General features: G+C 35.7%; 1 protein-coding gene across 2 annotated transcripts in view; it reads left to right on the top strand.

Annotated features, from left to right (window-relative positions):
• HTR2C (5-hydroxytryptamine receptor 2C) overlaps window positions 1-19548 on the top strand; it is a 195531-nt gene that overhangs the window by 39984 nt on the left and 135999 nt on the right. For both annotated transcript variants that reach the window (XM_040999740.1, XM_040999741.1), the window contains exon 3: window positions 7540-7545. The gene's annotated coding sequence lies outside the window, so the exon portion shown is untranslated. The remainder of the gene's footprint in view (window positions 1-7539; window positions 7546-19548) is intronic.

Below are 19548 nucleotides of genomic sequence, written 5' to 3'. Positions count from 1 at the left end.
CACAGTTTTGGTATCATATAGAATAAAGCAGTTTTACATAGTAAATAAATTATAGAAAAAAAAGCACCAAGCATCTAGAAGAGATTAATTTACAAAAGATGAACGCATGATAAGTAGTTCAAATTAAAATAATTATTTTGGAAGAAGCCTAGTACTTTTCTTGCATTAATATCATGGATAATAAACTTGCCTTCCTTATATGGGTCCAAGTTAGAAAGGATGTGGGCTCATAGATCTAAATCCGGGTTATAGCTACATACATTAAGAAATGTACAGGAGTTGCATTTACTATAATCAAGACTTGCAGACAATTTAGATGAAATCTATCAGTAAAAATATCTCTAAGCAAGTGTGTATTGATTGATGTGTAAAATCTCAGAAAAGACACATTTTTCTTGACAACTGAAAGGTTAAACTATAATAATCTTCTATGCAGCATTTCAGTATATAATTTAAAAATAATTCTTTTTTTAACTCTTAAGTTTGTTAATACCACTGGGTAAAAGAATAAAAGGAATTGTATACCAGATTTTGGGTGATATGAAATGGAAGTAGGAGCTAGGCCATGTGCCTTTATATAAACCTCCTTATTTTCAAGTGCCATAGATTTGCCTGCAAGAGAAATGAAACTAGATATAAGGTTTCTTGAAAATATGCAAAGTAGAGTGCACATATGGCTTATTAATCTTGGGAATGAGTCTGTCATAATGACGCAGGATTTTATTTTTTCTTTTATTATTTTAGTATAAAATAAATGCCATTTGAATATGCTTCTCACCTCCAGCCCTAACCCATACACAGAAATTTCCCACTGATACCAAGAAGAGAGAAGGCAATCTTTTCAGAAGATTTTTCTAACTTAATTTCTTAAAATAATATAGTTTTGAGATTTGTCTTAGAGGTCCATGTGGGTAGGCAAGAATCTGTCAACATAATGTCTTTTTCTCAGCATTTTTCCTAAGGGCAACTTAGCTATTTTGTTTCCCTTGTAATTATTTTTGCCTTCTTTATTCTGCTGGTATGCTTTAATTTTATTTGAAATGTGAAGAATAGCAAAGTATGATTATTTAAAATTTCTCATAAAAATTTTCAGGATAAAGACAAAGAATTCTCTTTGATACAAACATCTGCTTATAGTTAAAGGAAGTGGCATTTAATATATAATGCAGTATTTAACAGAGAAAGCAATTTATCTGAGAAATACTTTTTCCTTTCTGTTTTTACCCTTTTGCCAGCTTGATGAATCTGTAGTGCCTGCTTGTCCTTTGTTAATGTCAGGATAGCAAATTTCTGTCTGGAACAGCTGGTCTAGCTGCCATTGTTCAAGTGCTTAAAATTCATTCTGCTGCAGGGTATTTTTATCATTAATGTTCTCATTTAGCAATATAATAAATTGAGTCTACGGATTGTTCTTTCTAGAACGTCTGAGCTTCTTTACATATTTGAACATAAAAACATCTATTATTTTGAGGCAATGGAAATTGCATTCACAGAATATTATTTGCTTATTCCTTATAAAAGTAAGCAAATATAAATCTCTATTTCATTAAGATGACATATGTTCAAGTACATTAATTATCTAGATGCATAAATGGAAACATATATTCATAGAGTGCAAAGGTAGGTAATTGCTACCCTTATTATACTCGTTAGTTGCATATGAATTTATCATAGACTGTTTTCTTTATTAATTCTCTATCATTTATCCTTAAATAAATTATAAACCATAATGTATTTCTTTACATATGCTGTTTTGAATAAGATGTTTAAATTTTAAATGTATTTTCAGCTTTGAATTTGGGCTTCTTTACCTGTGTTTCCTAAAAGCATCCCTCCTTACCTACTCCACACAGAAAGCACTCTGATTTCAGATTTTACCATCAGGAAGGAATTAAAGATAATGCCCACTTTCCCACTCTCAATCGTATTTTCGAGACTGGAGTGATTAAAACTGGAACAACAGAACTTTTAACTTTGATATAACCTTACAGCTTTACAAAGTGAGATAATAACCGAATGTTTTATGAAAATGTTCAAACATTTAAAGAAATTACACCTGTATATAAGAATCCAGTATTCGAATTTTACAACATATCCATGCTTTTTCTGTGATTAATAATTTAGGAGTAATTCTGATTTAGCACATATTAAGCAAGCCAGCTATTAGGCTAAGCAAAGAGGATATTTAGTTTTTAGCTAGTACATTATTATTATTATTAAATTCTCTGACTGAATGAACTATCCCAGTTACCATGCTAAGTGGCATGCTTGTTCTTATGAAGCCCCGTAACTTAATCCCTACCCGCTGACTGATAAAGCAGTCCGAATGTCCTTTACCCAGAGGAACATACAAAGTCTACTAATGACATATGAAATACCCATGAAATCGTTGCAAAATAATCCATTATTGTTTCATATTAAAAGTCCAAATTCGTGGATCTGCCAACAACAACAGTGGAAATTCAAAGAGCTAAATGGACGTGAACTACAGGGATTATGGATAGTTTACTAGGTTTGCTCCCTACTGAAGGGCATGCAGGCATGAGGTCACATGACACAGTTGTGGTGATAGAATTGAAGATATTTCACTGTTGGTCAATCAACAGTGGAAATGATGGAGCATCAAGTAGGTATACTAGAAAAAGTAACAAAGACTCAGATATCTTGACTGACCTTTCATCCTGATTCTTGAAGTTCCTTTCCCACTGAAAAGCAGTCACTTCTATCAACAGTATTTACGGTGCCAGACTAATAATAGCCTTTGAGAATCATGTGCTTCTCTGTCAAAGAACATGTCTTACAGGTAAGCGACCCCAAACCAGTACATACTTTCTGCATTACATTTAATTGTAATTTTCATTGCCAAATGCCCTTTAGCTGGATTAGGACCATATTTTCATTATCCCAGAATGATAGAGGACTCTTCCAGGAGAGGCTGTGGCTACGTGTTTTCTGAAAGTGATAGCAGGCTATGACAAATTCAGTTGGGAAGCATGAAAGCCATACACTGGTCTTCTTTGTCCCTTCTCCTAACTGAAGCTCGCTCCCCATATGCTAGGCAATATTACTCTTGTTCCCAGTGAAAATCACCTAACCGGAGTGATTATGTTCTCTGGAGTGGAATAATAGCAATGGAACAGCAAGGAACTCTACCAACTCAGAGAAGCTAAGAGTTCTTCTGAAAGTCCAGCTGGTTCAAGGCTGCAGGCCCACTTCCCTTGACAGGTTTTCCAATTGCAGGGAGTGGAGAAAGTGGCCCTAAACCATCAGAATGGATTATACATCATGCTTGATTATGCTCATGGATGCTCCCCTACATTAACTGGAGAAGTTGGAGGTAGAGATAGCCTAACAGCAATCTGAGGAGCAGGAGAAACAGCTTTGATTGTCTAATATTTCTTATGAACTTCAAAACTGTGATATGATAAAAATAGTCATATGTATATTCATAAATAAATGGATATCCTCTTAATACAGTAGATGTGAAGCACAAGATCAAATGGAAACAATGCTTAATTGATAGTTAGATTTTTTACTTTTTTCCCTTCCCAGAAAAAACAGAGATAGCCTTTTCTTGGTGGAAGTGGCCAGGTATATATTAATCCAATGGAAGCTTATCTTTGACTAATGTTTGGTATTGGTAGTCATGATGCTAAAAATAGGAGATGAAACAGAAAATTTATATTTTATGAAGAATCATAAAACTGGAAATAAGAAGTAGGGACAATAATATAAATGGATGCTATAAGGAAAGAAGATAAGTGAAATTTAAAGCTGAGGCATTTATTTTGTCCGTATTTTATTTTTATAAACAGAGCTTTTCTCAACATTGCCACAAGACATTTCCCCTTACTTCTGGTGAAGTTAGGCAAGGAAACAAGTGCTTATTGGAAAATACTCTTGTATCTTTCACTAATAAAAATGAAGTGCATGTCTTAACAAATTTTTATTGGCTTTCTATGTACTCCTACTGAAAATCTTAAATCCATGGCACATCTTCTAGGAAAGATACACTCTTGAATTTTAAATCCGCAACAGTATTAAGGCAACTAAGCATTAAATTAGAAATAGGAACATCTGAAAACTTACTGATTGGAGTTAGAAATACATTTGTTAGGAAATGGGCGAAAATCTGAATTTTAAACATACGGCACGGGAAATATAAATATGTTTTGTTCTGCCAATCATTTTAGACTATTATATCCCCTCAAATTGGAAAGCTTGTACAACTTTAAAATTTTCTAGCTACAAAGGGAGAAATAAGAACAGGAAAAGTAAAAATCATATGGCATCACTTAACAATGTGATTAAATATTAAGCTGCAGCAATCTCTGACCAAACAATTGTGTAAAATAATGGCCGAATTTGTAAGTAGATGATTAATTTTAAAAATGAGTTCAATTATTTCAAGATCTGGAACCAAACAGAATACATTTGTATTCATTGTGTGTCCATGTGTGTGTTTAATAATTGTCCTTGTGAAATAAGAACATGATTCAAATTCTTTACCTCATCCCCGAATTTCTAGAGAGTGATGATACTTTATGGAGCCATAGCAGAGGGTCAGGTGTAGGAAGGGAAACTCAGATGCTAGCTCACATCACACATTGCAGTGGGTAACCAGTCTAAGAAAACCTGAGAAACAGATAATGAATGAGGCAAACTTATTTTTGAAAGGGCCCTGTCCAGGCTTCATTTTTCACAATTAAAAAAAAGTCAAGATTGGTTGGGGGACAGTAAGCCTCTGGACAAAAATGAAAGCTGCATTGAGACCATCAGAATGGTAGCAATTCCCTTTCTCTCTGATGAGATAGGAAATGTTTCTGGGACAGAAATAGAGCAATAAGGACTGTACCCATCATGTTCCAGGGCAACTGATTGGGCCCTACAACCAAGTTAAGAAACAACTTTGCCCTGTTAACATAGAAAGCAATGCTACTGATTAAACAGAATGCTTCACTGTGTTTTCCAAACAAAGCTCAGAAATGAGGTGTTCTCTCAAATGAGCTTATGTGAACCTATTAATATTTCAAACAATGAAGTTGATACAAAGCTTGGAAGGAACAACAAAATAACCTGAGAATTCATACAGCATAGAAATCGGTATTTTAAAGACGAGGTCTTTCAGCTTTAACTGACATCTATCAGAGCCGTCTTTTAATGGAAAGGCAGGAAATGTTACGTTAGCAAAGCCTTTAGTTTTGGAAACAGATCAAATACGTTTATATATGGAATCCCTGCATAACACCAAACTTTTTAGATTCATTATTTATATTATGTCTTTGACTATGTGATACCATCTTTGTCAGATATAGCAATAATATTCTACATGGAAAATAAATATCTTTAGTAATCTATATTTTCGTTAGTTTTTCTTTAGATAAAGTAATTCCATAAGCAAATATTTTACTTGCTACAATATGCTACTATGAAAAGGAAAAAAACCTTTCCTTGTTACAAAAAGTAATTGATTTTACAAAAAATAATTCTTTATGTGCTAACACATTGTTTAAAAAAATATGAATGTCATTTATTGAGGCTGCATTGTAAATGATGTGAAATTCCATTTACATTTTCTTCAAGGAATTTAATATTTCAAGGAAAATACTGTGATCATGCTGTGGACATGTGCATTAGGGAGTGATGAATCTTTTCCAGTGGGTTGCTCGCTGTAGAGTAGTAGAAAGAATCCTAATGTGTTTGGGTAATGTTTCCAATCTAAAATCTAGGAGGCAGGTGCTCACTTGTCCTCCTCCATGCTCAAAAAATACAGGGAGGAGGCCATAGTGGCAACTGTCACCGTGATTGATTTCGTTGGATGGAAGATTAAGCAGACGGTTGTAAATGGTGCATTGAGGACTCTCTTCAGAAGAGTGAACCTGTCGCATGTAAACTCATGCAGTGAGTTTAATTTTCAAGTGATGGCTTGAAATTTGAGGATTTTTGAATTGCAAAATAATTTTTTCCATGTCGTTTCTTCCAAACAGCATAACTTTAATATGTGATGATAGAATATGTATGTACCTTAAAGACAAAAATACACAATAAAAAATAAGATTGTCTATTTATATTAAACCTTCTGTAATGCTACCTGGAAATTTTGTACAAGTGTAACTGAATGAAATAACTGTAATATGTACTTGCCATGTTTTACATTCTAGAGTTTGAAGTGTATTATAGATTAGGCTAAAACCAGAAAATCAGGAAATGGGATTATTTTGTAGAAATCTATAACTCTCAAAATTGATATTTCCAGGTATTGTGGTATTACCGGTGAAATAGTAGTAATTATAAAATAAGCTGCATCATAATGAAAAATGAAATATAAAATTATCATTCTTCTGTTCAATATATACTTCTATAATATTTAATACATGCAAAATAATTTCCATCTAATTTATCCTTAATGATAATCATCTCAAAAATTTATGTAGTTTTATCTTGTACTGACTGTTGATAATATACTTCTGAGCCTTAAAAAATGAAATTAGGTTATATTACTATGCTTAAATATGTTTTACACACACTTTAAATGAAAAAGCACAGTATGTCATTAGAAATGACTGATTACTTGAGTAGGAATAACTAATGGAAGATTCTTTTTTAAGATTTATTTTCTTTTGTTTGAAAGGCAGATTTACAGAGAGTTTATCCACCTACTAGTTAATTCCCCAAACGTCCACAATGGCTGGAGCCGCACTAGTCCCAGGTCAGGGGCCTGGAGCTTCTTCCAGGTTTTCCACAAGAGTGCAAGTGTCAAGGTTTTGGGCCATCTTCTGCTGCTTTCCCAGACCCATTAGCAAGGGAACTCGATCAGAAGCGGAGCAACCTGGAGTCAAACTGGCACATAAATAGGATGCCAGCATCACCTGACTTAATGTACATGCCGTGATACCGACCCCAAAAGGAGTGTTGTTATATAGGATGTGGAATATTGACTAGCAAGAAAGACACAAGGAAACAGAACATGAAAGACTTACCAATTACATCTTATCATTGGCAATAACACAGGCAGAATTTTAGCCTTATTTTAATCGTATCAGACTCAAATCTCATAGCACACAGAATGTGTGTTATTAAGTGGTTCAAGCTATGACATTCCACAGTAAAGCTTGATAAGAAATGTTTACCTATGACAGTTTGGGTAACAGAATATACAAGTTTTAAAGATTAGTAAAATTCATGTTGAATTTGACATCCAATGTGACCACACAAACTTCTCTTGAACACTTAAAGTACCAGGCTGTATGCTAAGTGACTCACAGAGAAAATACTGTTTGCATTCGGATGAAGCAGTTTACCATCTGTGTTCCTGAACAAACCCTTTGCAAAAGTAGCCTTCCTTCTTATGTGTTGGCATTACATCATCTTTTATTTTATTGTGTTCTCTGATTATCTTGTTTCTTAAAACACAATTAGTTGTGGGTTTCTTCATAAACAGATACCACTGAGCTTCATTGGCACACAAAATTCACAAATAGATATTTTCATGGTTTGTTGCTGTCACTTAGTCTTTCTATTTAAGAGCAGGAAATTGAGACAACTGTATTCTCTTGAAAGCTCTTCTAATGTGGTATATTCTCTTTTAAAATTGGAGAACTATTCTGTGAAATTTTGAGGGTTTTCTCTTCAGATTTGATTAGCTTTGAAGAAAAAAAAAAAAAACCACTCTTTTCCAGACTTGCCTACGTGGGAGTGGTCATCCACAGAGCAGGAGCAAGGGCAAAGTTCATTTTCCTTCAGTGCTTACATTTTTCCTCATGAAAGTTCAAATTTCTCTCAAGAACTTGATAGTATGATAATATCTCCCAAGACATGATAACTTGAAAAGATTACTGAGAATGGATGCTGTGCCATCCTGTAAGCATGTGGTTATCATTCAGGCAGTGATAAAATGCACTGTATTAATTTCCAAAACATCAAGTGTGTGTCTCATAGCTTAGTCAGTATTATACCTTACAGGAAAAAAGAAAAAGAAAAAGAAGAAATACAAGCAAAGAGAAAGGAATTGCTATAAGTTATAACTTTGAGTAATAATTAATATAGCTTTGAGTTGTAATGAACGTTATGTGATACTATATTAAAATTCTTACAAATTTGGAACTATTGCAGGAGCATTTGTCAGTACTTTATGTGTAACATAAACAGGTGCCGTTCAGATTAGTAAATGAGATATTTGCTTATGTATATTTTATTCTTTATTTTTACAAGACGTTTCTTTTAAGTTTCAAAAGCAGAGAAGCAGAGCTTTTCCATCCATGGGTTCGCTTCCCAAATGCCTGCATCAGTCAGGGCTGACGTGCTCAGTCTGAGTGTCCCATGTAGGTTATGAGGGCCCCCATGATGTTTACATATCATCTACTGCTCCCCAGGGTTACTAAAACCGTTTAAGTATATTTAGATTTTTTTTTGTGATATTCGTAGAAGCATCTTGATTTGACCATATGTTTCAATATTTTATTTTTAGTGTGCATTAGAGATTTGCTAATGAAAGGTAAAACTGTCCAAGTTTAGGTTCAAATTTCTGTCTTACAGAATTATAGTAAATCTTAATTATTTTATGTTTTCCCTAATCTATGTATTCTAAATTGCTTTAGAAATTCAAGTCAGTTTTCCTTTACACATTTTTCTTTTTACCCAGGAGTTTGAGTTTTCTAAGGTATGTATACTATTCTGACATTCTATGTAATCTTGGGATCCCTCTGTATTTAAAAGGTATTTGGTATAACATTTTCTAGGTTCACCCACATTCTCACAAATGAATTAAAGATTGAACAGTATTTCATTTTCCATAATATTCTTTTTTAATTTGAAAGGCAGAAAGGGGGGGGGGGAGAGAGAGAGAGAGAGAGAGAGAGAGAGAGAGAGAGAGAGAAAGAGGATATACATATTTCATTTGCTGGCCCACTCCCTAGAATGTGTGTAACAGCATGGCTGTGCCAGAGTGAGAACAGGAAGAACTGCATTTGTGTATTTTTATGCTAGGTCTGATGGAGAAGTGGATAGATTGGAGTAGTATGATTGGGTTTTTTAAAAAAGTGTAATCTTAAGACACTAAGCTGTGAAGGACTTGGCAAGGGCTGTTTGCCCAGATTCTTCACTGCCTTTCTACCCTCAGTATGTTTCTTTCCTCTGCACTCCTGAATGAGTGCCATTTTTCTTTTCTTTTCTTTTCTTTTCTTTTCTTTTCTTTTCTTTTCTTTTCTTTTCTTTTCTTTTCTTTTCTTTTCTTTTCTTTTCTTTTCTTTTCTTTTCTTTTCTTTTTAAGCTTTATTTATTTTTATTGGTCTTCCACCTGCTGATTCACTGCCCAAGGGGCCGCAACAGGCACAGCTGAGCTGATCAGAAGCCAAGAGCCAGGAGTCTTCTCTAGGTCTCCCACGTGGGTGCACTGCTTTCCCCAGCCACAGGAAGGGAACTGGATGGGAACCGGGGCCGCCTGGACACAAGCCAGTTCCCATATGGGATCCTGGTGCATGTAAGACAAGGACCTTAGCTGCTAGGCTACCGTGCCAGGCCCCTGAATGAATGTCTTATGACCTGCTTCAAGGGAGATTGAGAAGAAGATGAGAATGACCTCTCTGCTTCTCTATTGTCTCAAATTCCAACGTGCCATATTTTGGAATATCATTTCCTGAACCCTATCACCACAGAACTACAGTCTTCTAGAATTTTCCGTTTTCCTTTTAAATACAGAAAAGGTAACAAGTTGTTGCTGCTATTGCTTAGTCTGTGCTAGCTGTAGTATTTAAGTACTTTTCTCATATATATATTCAGGAACACAAATGCTATGGTAATTCTCAGGCAAGCTTTGGAATTCTGGTCTTCAACACACTTTAAGATAGTGAGGCTTTAATTTTTTTCCTTTACCTCATTGGGACACAGAAATTACCATGTACAGGGAAGTATAGGTAAGTGATAAATTTATTAATTGCCTACTGTATACCACTTGCAGATACTTTAACATTAGCTGATTCTGTCTTCAAGAGAATAGTAGCATGCCAATTTCAGATGCAAGCATTACATTGTCCTTCTCCATCGCAGTCATTTCACATCACACAAGTATTATCCACCTTATCAATTATAAACCTAAATCCATAGTGTCTAATAAATGTTGTAAGCAATTGGTAAGACATTACATTCTGACTTACTAAATTCAGATTTCTACAATACTATTTCAATACTGTACAGGCATTATTATATCATTAGGAGCACGTTTTTTTTTTTCACATTTTCTCTTGGCCAACAATACAAATGGTAAGTTTTATTTTTTGTGTTTTTTTCTTGATAATTTGTTTGTTTTGGTATTTCCTCATACCATGTGATGCAGCAGATATTCTTTTAGTTCAGAGAAGTAGTTCATGTTTATTCCACTGCAAATGCATTGTCCTTAGCAAGAATGTTTTATTTCTTCAAGTGTGGAAACGTCAGCAATTATTTTAGCTGCAAGTACCTAAGAACTGTTCATGCTCGCAGAGACAATCCTCAGTGCTGTTCTCTTTGGCTTGAAAGAAAACTTCTCTGTGTAAATTCACCATTTAGTCACTTCCTGATTGAATGGCAAGTGAAGAGTAAGAAATGTGGTTTTACCCATACTCAGAGTAGCTGTGTGATTTGGCATGACTCCCTCTGAGTTGGAGAAAGCACCGATCTTGACATGTCAGTCTGTTTTGGCAGATCTGTAGAATGAGCACGAATGGTGGGAATGAATCTCTAATTTGACCAAATTCGGTGCCAGTCATTACTCTACCGCAAAGTACCATAATAAACAGCTAATTAATGCTGATGAACAAAGATAAAAGGAAAAACCTAATATTCAATTCATTTAGAGAGTAAAAAGGACCCCAGTGACAGTCAGTTGGATGTAATAAGAAATTCAGAAATCCCCCAGTACATTCTGAATGCTCCTTTTTGGTTCACTCTTTTCAATTTTATTGTTTATTTTGTGGTACAATTCCATAGGCTCTGGGTTTTCCCTTCTCCTTTCCAATATTCCCTCCCTACCTCACCCCCTGATTTCCCCTAGATTACAATAGTCTAGTGCTTCATAAGCAGTCATAGGTCCATCATTCTGCCATTTAAGTGTATCTCAACATTGCGATATGGACAATGGCAGAGTCCAGCATTCTCTTTTTTTTTTTAATTTAATACATAACTTCATCCTTAAAATTTCAATGCCTTTTTATTTCAACTCCTTATCATGATACGCAACATCTTAATGATATGTTCCACACTTTTCTCTCTAACCTCATCTTATGCTACTCACTAGCCGTTTCCCAGCCACAGTGGTTTACACCCACTGAAAGTCTTTTGCACTTGGTGTTCTCTCTGGAACACTTCTTCCAGATCAACTGTCTAGATCACTTCATTCCTCAAATCTCACGTCATATGCGGCCACCTCAAAGAGTTTTAGGCTGACTATGCCACTCTAATTACTTACCATTTTCTTTCATGTTTATCGTCTCTATCTTAATCTTCTTGGCATTATTGCTTGATAAAATTATCTAGTTTATGTATTCATTTCCTTGTTAACCTTTTCCCTTCCACTCTCTTATAAATTTCACCACAGCCAGAAACTCTTTTGTCTTATATACAGTTGTATCCCAAACAGCCAGCTTGCTTGCATATTGAAATAATTATGGCAGTATAAATAGACCTCACCAAGATGCCCTATTACGCCTCAGTTTAAGTTCAGTGCTATAGAACTGAACAGTTAGGAAGATACTCTTAGATTTTCACAGGCGTTTCAAAGACAGTGAAAGGATTACAAATGAGGCCTGATGATAAAGGTTGAACTGTTAACAGCACTGGAGGTAAGAATCTGTTATGTTCGCTTATTTTTGTGTTTCTTTGGAGCAATTTTTCCTATATAAATACTGTCAATATTTAACATATTGAATATGTAAATGTATTATCTTTGTTTTACCTGCATGAATATTGAGACAGAGGATTTAACACTTTATCTAAAGTTGTATTTGCCAGGCATAATTCATGTTTTCTTTGTCCCACTTCCAATATTTTTCCATGTCACTATTTCTGCTTTAGTCTTCAGAGCAAGGGATTTAATTTAAATATAATAAATAAAGACATGCCTTATTAGAGTAATCATTTCTGATAAACTATCTCAGGTTGTTCTGAGATATCTTCAGAATTAATTTGATATTCATCTGTCTGGTATAGTTTGGAGGAGAGTAGAGGGTATTTCTACAAGACAAGGGATTGCACAGTGCAATAATCTTCCCACTCTAAGATTCTGTAATATTCTGGTTAAGATTCTGACGTTAAAGTTCAATTAATCATTTCAAATTTAGTTAGCATTTAAAATAGGCCAAATGATGTCATGCTTGGAACCCTAAATCACAGTTAGACTTGGCACTTAAATGTACTCATTGCTTGGGCTGTGTATATTTTTGTTCAGTAGCCACAGCATGCAGTGTGAGCACAATAGAGATTGAATCCACATCCCAAGTTCAAATGCCCAGATTCAAAAATTATATTTGAATTTGCATATTGCTTCTATTTTAATAATAGATTTTATACCAGCTTTAATTTGATAAAGTTTATTATGATTTCATGTAGATGATCAGTTTCTTCTACATGATGATCAGATCATGTGGACGATCCTTTCAGAGCAGTTAGAAAATTTCTTTTAATAGAACTATAGAAAACATTTGTAAGAACATAACTTTTTATCATGTAGTGAAATTTCTTTTCATGACATATCAGCTGCTCTTTCTTTGATATCATATCATTGATTTGTCCATAGTATCAGTTTCCCTTGTAATGACAATTGTCAAAGAGGTAATTTTAGGATCAACTAAGTATTTCTTTAACTTAATTGTATAACATTTTTCATTTTTTTTTTGCCATTTAAACTTTAAAGTTAGAACTTATTACTTCAACATTTATAGATACTATATCCATTATTTTCAATATGAAAAGCAATTAGAATGAATTTTGTTTGGAATCATGTGATCCTTTACATAAAATTGCAAATATAAAATTTGCTTGTTACAATTGTGATCATATTTCTTGTAGTTAAATAATTATTTATTTATTCAGGCTTTGGTATTCTCTTGTTTGTATCAGAAGACAAAAGCTGACTTTAGACACTTCATAGCAAAATCAACTGTGGAAGCACTTGTTAAGAAACCTAGTCTAAACATGAATTAAAAAAACACTCATTGGGATAAAAATTTTAAAAGTGCATTTAGTGAAATATCTCAATAGACTAGAGATGGAAAATTAGTTTATGGAGTAGTTTTAATAAATGCAAAGTAGAAATTTTCTCTAAGATTATTAAATTTAAAATTAGGATCTAATATTTATAAAAATTGACAAAACAAATACATGTTTTCCTTCATGCCTGGCATATAGCAGGTCCTCAATAAGTATTTGTTGAAAGAGTAAATGAACCAACAAGTCTTATTTGAGCACCTGTTATGTGGAGGATAAAATACTACGACTCAGGTAGAGTTTATGATTTAGTATGGGAGAGAGGAAAGGTAAAGAAAATACACAAATGAAAATATGTGGTAAAAATAAAAGTATCACAGAAGGTCAGATCATTTCCCATCTATAGAGCTGTTAGAAAAGGAACTCGACTGAAGGAAGGACTTGGTAAAAATGAAGTGAACAATTTGTTGCAGGATATATATAAAATATATAAAAACTTAAACACTTAAAATATAGTTACATATACATTTTGCAAATATAAAAAGTTACATCCATATTTCATGAGGCATTTATAAATTTTGAGCAAAAAATGCAAGATTATTGAAAAGTCATATTGTAATAACCCATTTGGAATTCTATTTGCATTTTGCATTAATATAATATGAATTAGTCTAGGTTCCTGCCACCTAGCTTTTTTCTTCAACATTTTATAGGCATAATTTATAGTGTAGCATATCTAAAATGTTTCAGTAATTGCTCTCTGCCATCTTAACCATCTAACTTAAGTTACTAGACAGTAATTAAATCATGAAAATAGCATCAGTTGCTTATAACTTATTTTTTAATATTTATTTATTTTTATTGCTAAGTCAGATATACAGAGAGGAGGAGGAGAGACAGAAAGGAAGATCTTCTGTCTGCTGTTTCACTCCTCAAGTGAGCGCAACAGCCAGGGTTGCACTGATTCAAACCCAGGAGCCAGAAACTTCTTCCAGGTCTCCCACGTGGGTGCAGGGTCCCAAACCTTTGGGCCATCCTTGACTGCTTTCCCAGGCCACAAGCTGGGAATTGGATGGGAAGGAGGGGTGCCGGGATTAGAACCGGTGCCCACATGGGATCCTGGCGCGTGCAAGATGAGGACTTTAGCCATTAGGCTATTGTGCCAGGCCCAGTTATAATTTCAATATTCCAATTGAAAACACAGGGATGGAAATCATGCATTTTAAAGTTTTTTTCTCCTCAATATGATCCAAGACCCTAATATTTTCTGTGTTTCCTCCAAAGACGTTTTGTGAGGAGTAGCTTTATGAAGATTTATTGATATCACAGTGGTGGATGCCTTGGGAGAAATCCAACTGATTGCTCTGTCCAGGAAATTTATACCTATCTTGTGAGGTGAGGATCACTCCGGCTCTAAGCCAGTTTTCTCATCCCTTTTTATGCAAACCACTTCTATAATCTCTTCTCCCATTTAACAGATAGAACCAAGTTGTGCTTCTACTCCTCCTTTCATCACTTTCTTTTAAATTAAGATTTCTTTTTGGCCCTGTGGTGGCCTAGTGGCTGAAGTCCTCGCCTTGCAAACACTGGGATCACATATGGGCTCCGGTTCTTAAACCGGCAGCTCCACTAGCTCCCTGCTTGTGGCCTGGGAAAGCAGTGGAGGATGGCCCAAAGCCTTGGAACCCTGCACCCAAGTGGCAGACCAGGAAAAAGCTCCTGGTTCCTGGCTTCAGATTGGCTCAGTTCTGGTTGTTGTAGCCACTTGGGGAGTGGATCAGCGGATGGAAGATCTTCCTCTCTGTCTCTCCTCCTCTCTGTATATCTGACTTTCCAATAAATTTTTAAAAATTAAATCTTAAAAAATATTTATTTTTTATTGGAAATGTAGAGTTACAGAAAAGGAAACACAGAGAGAAAGAGAGAGAGAGAGAGAGAGAGACAGAGAGAGAGAGAGACAGAGAGAGAAAGAGAATTTTTCATGCATTAGTTCACTCTCCAAATGATTCCAATGACTGGAATTGGGTTAGTCCAATGCTGGGAGCCAGGAGCTTCAGGTCATATGCAGGGAGCTGGATTGGAAGTAGAGTAGATGGGATTGGAACCAGTGCCCATTTGGGATGCCAGACTCACAGGCAGAGTCTTGCTACGTCGTTGCGCTGGCCTTAGCCTTCTCTATTTTATTCTTATCTTTCTGCTGTTTTTTTTTTTTCTTATCATGTGTACAAGGAGCATTTGGATTTTGCTCACCATTCTACATCCAGCTTTTAACACAGTCCATGTCCTTTAATGATTGCTAAGTGAATTAAATTACCACCCATTTCAGAAAAGTCAGCCCACTTAAACCAGCTTGAGGAAAACAGTATAGAAAGATACATGTAAGTCAAACACGTACACAGTGCTTACCAAAGTAAAGTGTAAATGACTTATTTTATTCACTGTTTTGCAGTTTCCACCATTTTTCTACTCAACCCTGCCTAAGTGGATAAAATTCTTGGGATCTATTGACCCAGTCCTAATTCTGCAATTACTAGACATGTAACACTGAACATGTGAATTAACCTTCCTAAGCCTTAGGGTATCTAAATGTAAAATGTGACCTAATAGAGACTAGTGCTGTGGAATAGTAAGCCAGGATTCTGACTATAGCGCCAACTTCTCATATGGACTCCATTTTGTTTTCCATTTCTGATCCAGTTCCCTGTTTATGCCTGGGAGAACAGTGGAGGATGTCCCAAGTTCTTGGGCTGCTGTCCTCCTGAAATTGTCACATTGGCCAGTGCTGGGCTGATCAAAACCTGGGAGCCAAGCGCTTTCTTTTGTGTCTCCCTCATGGAGGCAGGGGCTCAAGGCTTTGAGTCATTCTCGGCTGCTTTCTCAGGCCACAAACAGGGGGCTGGATCAGAAGTAGAGCAGCTAGGATTTGAATTGATGCCCAAATAAGATGGTGTCATGGCAGACAGAAGCTTGATGTGATATGCCACCATGCCAGACCTGAGAACCCAGTTCTTGAGCCATCACCAGTTGCTTCCCAAACTGCACGTTAGCAGCAAGCCTGCATTGGGAGCAGGACCAGTACTCAAACATTCCTACATTTTGTTTTCAGCTTACCCTAAGGTATTGCTGAAAAATTATGTTAATATATTTTTTGAAATATGCTCATTTTATAGTTGCCAGTTACTATTTAGTTACTATTTTATTGTCTTTCAAATTCTTATATATTTTAAATGTTTCATGAATCTACGAGAGAGAGAAAGAGAGAGAGAGACAGAGAGAGAGAGAGAAAGAGAGAGAGAGAGACAGAGAGATCTTCCATATGCTGATCAATTCCCCAAATACAACATCTTGGGGCTAGGCCAGATGAAAGTTAGCAGCCCAAAACTCAATCAGTCTCCTACACCTGTGGCAGTCCGGTCATCTAAGTGTTTGAACTGTCCTGTAGTCCCACTGTTGGAACATTGGCATGAAACTGGATTTTGAAGTGAAACCAGGAACCTAACCCATTTACTCTTTATTTTTATCAAAATAATCATACAGCTAGCTTATCTACCAGTCCAAAACGTTTGTACAGAACTTATTACATAACAGCCAGGCTGGATAAAGAGCTCCATCTGTCTTTTAAGGAACTGATGAGGCTACACAATGGTAGAATTCTTTTCTACCTCTTGAATTCCATTGGCTCGCTGGACCAGATTTCATTTGGAAGATGCTGTACTTCCTTGAGTTTTAACTGTTTAAAATTCTGTTTATTTGAATTGACCCATTAATTAAGGTGGCAAAAAATGGTTTGCTGAATCATGGCACATTTATTTTGAATATTCCCACCCTGGCTTTCTTCATATTTTCATTACCATTTCAAATATGCACTTAATTTCTGTTTGCATAGTAATTTCAGCCAACTTAGCTTCTTTCAGGTCACTTTGTACAAGAAAATGTGTTATCTCATTGTTTCATCCACTTTATTAATTTCTGCTAGTGTATACGCTTTTGAGCTGTATCAGATCTCTTCTAAGTTTTTGTATTATCTTTTCTGAACTTTTATCACAGAATCACTTTCCTTGCTACTATATGATTCATTGTTTCACCACTTACTCTTTTTTTAATTTTTAAAATTTTTTACTTGTTTCTTTTATGATACAGTTTAATAGGCATTGGCCCTCCCCCTCCACACTCCTCCCCCATAACGCTAACCCTAACCACTTATTCTTCAAGGAGGGAAATTAAAACGAGAAGAGGGATGAAAAGATTAGTCTAATTTAATCTCTTGATATTTTTATCCTCCTCTCTGCCCTTTCAGAGTATTCTTCCTCAAATATCCCTTCACCATGACGAGAATGAAGCTTCACTGAATCAACTATCCATCAATGCACACATTAATTTCTTTTAAACATTTTAAAAAGATTTATTTTATTATTTTTTATTGGAAAGTCAGATATACAGAGAGGAAGAGAGACAGAGAGGATGATCTTCCACCTGATGATTCACTCCCCAAGCGGCCACAACGGCTGGAGTTGAGCCAATCCAAAGCCAGGAGCCTCTTCTGGGTCTCCCACACGAGTGCAGGGTCCCAAGACTTTGGGTTGTCCTTGAGTATTTTTCCCAGGCAGGAAACTGGATGGGAAACAATTGGGGCCGCTGGGAAACAATCCTGTGCCCATACAGGATCCTGGCGCATGCAAGGCTAGGACTTTATCGCTAGGCTACCACACTGGGCCCGCATCCATTAATTTCTGGATCTTCTCCATATATTTTTTCTTGCAAGTACTGTAAAGATGGAGTCACTTTTTGTACAACTGTGTCTTATTTTTCTCATAAACATTAAAACAGTAATGTGACAGAAAAGTGGGTACCAAGAATGATTTTTTCCCCTGTGTATTTTGCTACATTGCTGTGACATAGCTTTTCTGCTTGGCAGTCTCTAAAACTCAAACTGGAAGGGAGATTATAGAGCCACCATTTGCCCTTGAGATTATTTCAATATTTCAGGTAGTGTTAAATAATCTGGGCTCAAAATTAATGTCTACTTCAATTAAGCTCTATACAATGTACATATATGATGTGGTTCATATTGTTGTGGAAACAAGTTATTCCATGGAGAACATGAACAGGTATTTTCTTTCAAATGACTTAGGTTACAATGAAGATGTATGTGTTATGCAGTACTATCTCTGATACCTTTTCTACATCGGCATCCATTTTTGGTATACAATTAGTGGTAGAACTAATTTTGTGCCATTTTTGACCAACAGGTCATTTTATATAGTTCATTGGAATAGATAAGATGTCATTAAAACTGATAAGGATGCTGAAGGACTGATGAATCTTAAAAAACAATATTCACACATAAATCACTTGCTGGTAATAAATTAGAATTTTCTCAGCATAGCATGTGAAATATTAATTTGATGAGCAGTCTGGTATATTAAGGTTATTTTATTAGAGCAGAAAAACTTTGTCAAACAATTCCCTGGTGATTTATGTTGCATTACCTAGAGTCTAAGCCCCCTTTGTCTGTTCATTAGAATTTTGGTGATGAGATGAATTGCGAATCATTTAATTGAGCATAATAATCACCAGGCAAGTCACTAAGAACCAGGACATTGAATAAGTTAAATTTAGAATTAAGAATACTAATTTGGGCAAGGCATGGTGGCTCAATAAGCTAATCCTTCAATTTACAGCACTAGCATCCCATGTGGGCACTGATTTTAGTCCCGCTGCTCCCTGTTTATAACATGAGAAAGCCACAGAGAATGGTCAAACTGCTTAGGACCCTGCACCTGTGTGGGACACCTGGCAGAAGCTCCTGACTCCCTGCTTCAGATCAGCTCAGCTCTGGCCATTGTAGCATTGAGCTAGCAGATGGAAAACCTTCTTTCTCTATCTCTCCTTCTTTCTCTGTAAACTCAACTAAAAATAAAATCTAAAAAAGAAAAAGAATAAAGTACTGACTGATTTGAACTCTTCCCTTCGATGTTTGCCTAACAACATTTTTTTTTACGTTACCAAGAGTTTCTTAAGATTCATTTTATAGATTTGAAAGGCAAGTTTACAGAGAGAGAGAGAGCGAGGGAGAGAGAGAGAGGGAGAGAGAAGGAAAAGGAGGGATCTTCATCTGCTTGTTCACTTCTCAAATTGTTGTGATGGCTGCGGCTGGTCCAGGCTGAAGCCAGGAATGAGGAGCTTCTTCTCTACCTCCCACATGGTGGCAGGAGCCAAGCACTTGGATCATCCTCCACCGGATTGGAAGTGGAGCAACCAGGATGCCAACTGGCAGCCATAGGAATGCACAGTGCTGTCTACCATCAAAGGTGATTTTGGAATGACAATAATTTATATGTTCAAGTCACACTAACCTAAAAACATGGATCT

This window comes from Ochotona curzoniae, unplaced genomic scaffold (assembly GCF_017591425.1).
Source record: "Ochotona curzoniae isolate NIBS_2020 unplaced genomic scaffold, NIBS_Ocur_1.0 scaffold_1852, whole genome shotgun sequence".
Taxonomy (NCBI): Eukaryota; Metazoa; Chordata; class Mammalia; order Lagomorpha; family Ochotonidae; genus Ochotona; species Ochotona curzoniae.
Note: the sequence above shows the minus strand (reverse complement) of the source record. Positions and strands in the feature narration are given on the sequence as shown.